This window comes from Magnolia sinica, chromosome 17, assembly GCF_029962835.1.
Source record: "Magnolia sinica isolate HGM2019 chromosome 17, MsV1, whole genome shotgun sequence".
Lineage (NCBI taxonomy): Eukaryota > Viridiplantae > Streptophyta > Magnoliopsida > Magnoliales > Magnoliaceae > Magnolia > Magnolia sinica.
This window is the reverse complement of record NC_080589.1, coordinates 26,404,169-26,409,929: the sequence shown is the minus strand read 5'-3', so window position 1 is coordinate 26,409,929 and position 5,761 is coordinate 26,404,169.

Below are 5,761 nucleotides of genomic sequence, written 5' to 3'. Positions count from 1 at the left end.
CATATCTAAGCCATGCAATGTAGAATCATAGTAACCCAAATGTCATATACTGAGGGTGCAATGCAATATGCAATGCAAAGGAATGACGAAGCTGGAGTGTGTAGCCAGGATGATAGAACGTGGTATCACGAGCTATGGGGTTCATCACAAGGGACTTCTATCCAAACCAGTCTCATAGCTAAATTTGGATAGCTAGACTCAATGTGGTAAACTCCTGATCTCAAGTTGGTCACACGCCCTAACCAAAATCCCGACCGTTGCGAAGGTACACACAATGGTTTGGTTCCGCACCACCAGCCTGAGTGGATAGTGAATGAATGAATGAATGAGTGAAATGCTGAGTATGCAACTCCTACTCAGTAAGTCCACATATCAGTACTATACATCTCTGGGAGCATCACTGGGGTCTAGTACACTCTACACCAGATCGCCGCCCACTGGACGCACAAGCATGCAAGTGGAAGAGACTTCACTATCCGCCTGACCAATAGTCAGCCAATATCTACCCGGCACATCGATAGCAGACCCATTTACAAGTTGGTCAAACTCGGCCCCCTACCCTCAGGCGGGTAAGGCCACACCCCCTACCAACCGACCACTGTCAGTGGGAGCGCTGCCTACTGGTATTTGGCATTCGGGTGCTCTTGTTTTGTAAGACCCCGTCTATTATGTATGACTTTCTATGCTTATGTACATGATGATCGACGCCCTTAGCTACACCTGGATTGGCCGTTCATAATACACACCAAACTGACTGGAACTTCAGAACCTCAAAACCTATCTCATATCGACTACCCCGTCGCCGCGATACCACCCGAGCGTCTGTACGATACTCCGTTAGTGAAATACGCCGCATAGAATCATTGTGGTATCATGTGCGCATAGCGCTATGTACTCTATTCCACACATGTGCACAACACATGCCATGCACACATGCACATGCCACACATGGGTGAGAGAATTTCTACCCATGTGTGTGATGTCACACACCCATACCTCCCATCTCTCATGTGCTCCCTAAAGTCAACACCTCTCCATTCCCCACCCTATGTATGACATCATCACACCATGCCATCCCATGCTCCTTTAATCCACCATTAATTACAAATCATGAATTAATTGTCATAATCTTAGTTTAAGCTCACTAAGATCACATTAATTGAATTTAACCACATTTTAACAATTTCTCTACATATATCCCTTCATTCCTTAACATTTCTTCATTTTTCTATACAAGAGAGAGAGAGAGAGGAGTGATCTTAGTGGGCCATCAACTCCATCAATCCCATCCCTTCCATCCATCTCAACCATCCATCTGGTCCATTAAGGTGAGTACACCCACTCCACTCTTGGTTTGTTTTCTTTTTGATTATTTGTATGATTATTAGTGGTGACGATTTGATGTCGTTAATGGTGTGCATACATAGGAGAGTACATACAAAAAGATGATCAATAATGGTGATGATATGATGATAAAGATGTGTTTAATGGTGTGGATTCATGGAAGAATACATATGAAAAGAATAATAATAAAAATAAATTTTTTATAGACTTTATGTGGGACCCATTGATTGTGGGCCCCAATAGAATTTTGTAGGCCATCCAAACCATCTAAAGTGTGGCCCATTGGGCTGGTCAAACACACACTCACACCCATGCACACATGTGCACACCACACCATAAAAATTAATTAATTAATTAATTTAAAAAAAATTAAAAAGAAAGAGAGGAGTGGACGTTGTTACTGCCAGCGTCCAGAGGACGCTACAGCAAGCAGCGTCCCTGCTGCTACTTGAAAGAGAATAGGGATGGGGTTGTGGGTCCCCAACGGGCCTCACCCATAATGTATGTAGTTAATTTACATCGTCCATCCTATTCCCCAGCTCAATTTAAGCATTGAGCCGAAAAATGAAGCTAATCCAAATCTCTGGTAGGCCACACCATCAAAAAGACTATTTTAATAGTGACAAACTGTTAGGGCCCACTGTGATATTTCTGTACGTCAAAAAATGTTGAATATTGGGCTTGTACGCCCCATACCGGGCTATAGAATCTAACAGACGGGGTGGATCATCCTGATGTACGCCCCACCTATGAAAAACCACACTAAAACTATTTTTAAAAAAAAAAACAATATATATAGGCAAGGGACTAACGCCCCTTGCTGTTGCTGCTGCTGACGTCTAGCGTCATCCAGACGTTGTAGCGTCTGTTGCCTATAGTAGGCAGGGACCGTGGGTCCCAGCCATAGGCCCTACCATGATGTATGTGGAACATCAGCACCGTGATTTGATAGGTCCCCTTTAAATGATAGGATCCCCCAAAAATTAGCCATACACGGGACTCAGGTAGCCCACACCATTAAAAAACATAATAATAATAAATAAATTTTGAAGTTATGATTCGTGGGTCTGTTCGGTTCATGAGGTATGTCCTATATCCCAATCGTCCATCCATTTGGCGAGCTTGTCTTAAGGCTTAGAGAAGAAAAATAAGATAGATCTAACTATCGAGTGGGCCACACTACAAAAGCAGCAGGGATTAAATGTCTACAATTGGAACCCTTTTTGGGTCATAGAAGTTTTTGACCAATATGAAATTAGTTTTTCCCCTTAATTCAAATCTTTATGACCTTATGAACAGATTGGATGGAAAATAAACATTAAGGTGGGCCCTGTAAATTGTTTAACGGTGAACTCATTATCTCCACTATTATTTGTGGTGAGGTCTAGATAATCTTTAGATATGATTTATTTTTGGAAAATGCTATAAAATGATCTCAAAAAAATAAAAATAATAAAAATAAAAATAGATGAACTATGTATATGTAATAAATACATCACTTTGGGACCCATGTAACTTTGATCTCCTTGAACCGTTCATACAACTCAGAGCTCAAGTATGTAAAAGCACTTGTGGGGTCCACCTGAAATTTGGATGCATCTGAAACTTGGTTTGACCCCTTAACTAAGTGGGACACACATAATGGATGGGCTGGATTCATGGACCACATCTCTGTGGGCCCAACAAATGATTATGAATATTTAATGGAGGGTAACCCTCTCAACTTGTGTGTAGTATGGCCCACTTTGATGTAAGTGTTATGCCACTTAATCCACCATGGCTATGACATGATATATATATATATATATATATATATATATATATATATATATATATATTTAAGATCTTCACTGTTTATCTATTTTATCAACCCTTTAGACGGTATGTTACCATGAATCAGGCCCATCAATGATTAGATAGTCGTACATTATGAAATAATGTAAATTGAACTCTCATCACTAAAATATGTTATGGGCCATCCTGATGATGTATTAGATATTCAACCCATCTAGCCCATGTACTGGGTCCCTGTTAGGCCATTGTCCCAAAAATCAGTCAATCCAACCTAAAATGGACATACAATACAAGGCTGTGAGAATAAGTACCTAACTATTGAATCCAACCTAAGACCACCATGGTGCATCTATTTAATCCATGCGGACCATCCACTTCCTCGTATCATTTTAGGATTTGTACTAAAATCAAAGCAGATCTAAGTCTTAAGTGGATTACACACAACTTAACCTCATGGGAAAGCCCTATGAGCTCCACCGCATAGAACCCATTGTAAATTCCATTGGTATGTGGGCCCAAGAATGTTAAGGCACATTTTGAGTGAATGCCATGTGGGCCCATCAGTGGTAGCCTTATTTGGGCCAACCATTGGGTCTCTTCGACAAGAGTTTGTAATCTTCATGTGTTGAATGTATGACGAACTGGTATTATAATTTTTGAATGATGATTAATCCCTTAAATAGGCTGACTGTGGACAGCCCTTGATCACTTGGCACTTTGGTTAGAGTGTGGCCCCAAGTAATAGGATCATGTGACTTGTGTTTAAACCCTTAAACATGTTTAATTATAATAAATATGTAGACTTTAGTGGTGTCAGGATGTGATATACGTGTTTCGTCCCTTAATCATGTGGGCATGTGACGTATGTATGGCCACCTAATCAAATGCAATTGTGGAGTATATGTGGTCGTTTAACCGTATGATTGCGAAATTCACACAAGGCCAACCAACTACATGAAGTCAGGTGGCATTGGTGACCACCCAATGATATGACCACGTGCTTATGGGCACAGTCATAGTCACCCAAATAATGAACAATCGGATTGTACATGCAGAATTTCTTAGTCATGAGAGTTATGATATTGGTTGGATTATATAACTTGATAATGGAGTGGCCCTCAATTCAGTGTCATGCGACATAAATACAACCTTTACATTATATATACTCATAGGTGAGGCAGATGCGGGGACCACTAAACTATATCTGATGTGATGGAAGCTAGTTCCTAGCCTCTTGATCATGTGACACCGAATCTAAGTCATTCTCCGTATGAAGTATAGGGCAATCATATTTTAAGAGTTAGTGTAACATAGGGTAACCGGGTATGGTGGGTATGCTTGTGATTGTGCCTTGGATGCTTTAAGATGCGGTCACTGGACTATGATACTAATTTTATGTCCACTCAACCAAGTGAAATTATGGCATCGACAACCTGACCATGTGGGAGCTTAATATAATAGTTGCACATAGATGTATGAGTTATGGTGTAGTAAAAATAAGTAACCATGTGACCTTAAAATCCTTTATTATGACAGGTAGAGTGACATTTGTGTGGCCACTTAACCATACGGACTTCTGATAATGGAGTGGCCATAAGACCATGTGGGCATATGAGAATTGTGTGATTGCTCAGGCTCATGGACTATGTTGATGGTGTAACCTCTTGGGTATATGAACTTAAGACGTGTGTCAGATTGATTATGGACCCTACCTTAAAGTAAGTATTGCATATTTCACCATTTATCCATTAGGCTAACGAATTCTAGAACATGATTCCAAAATGACCTAGATCCAATTCCTAAATAAGTCAGACGATACAAAATAGTATTATTTGAACGTATAACTATTGAACACTTGAGAACCCACTCAATGTATGTATTTTATCCGCACTGTTCAATTGTTTTACCAACCAAACAGTTCGATCATGGAACCCGCTAACGTGTGCCTTGTGCATCTAAACTGTTCTTCATTTTACTATCTTAATATATGTGAGTTACCTATACTATCTACTTATTGGGACCCACCGTAATGTTTGTGTGTAGACCCATCTACTTACAATACCACTTGGAAGTAGAACCCACTACGTTGTATGAGACAAACCCACGTCATTTAACCGTGATTAACTCTTATGTGTATATTATATACCCAAGTCGTTTAACTTAGGACTCACTATATCTTATGAAGTTTACCTGTGCCTTCCAAACCATTGTAGAACTACTACAATAATTATTTGTAAATCCAATCTACTAACAACCCACATGAAAGAGAAGTCCACTACATTATATGAGTTTTGCCAGCACCATCCATCCTGTGGCTCATTTACTATATGTTATATTTATGCATTTCATCTCATAACCACTTGGTGCATGTACTTCATGTTACCACCACTCATTAACCATAAGGCCTAGTTAGAGTATAACCATGTGGTTCCAATAGAAGAAAATCATATTGGGCCAAAGCCGCTAATGGAATATCTATCTTGTGAAGGATATGGTGTAACTCTTATTACAATTAATGCTCGTGATTATGATAGTTATGGATGATATTAGTGATGTCAGTAGTTGTGGTTAATAGAAGCATGTGATTTAATACTTGATTAATGTTGTTCCACTCCCTAGCATA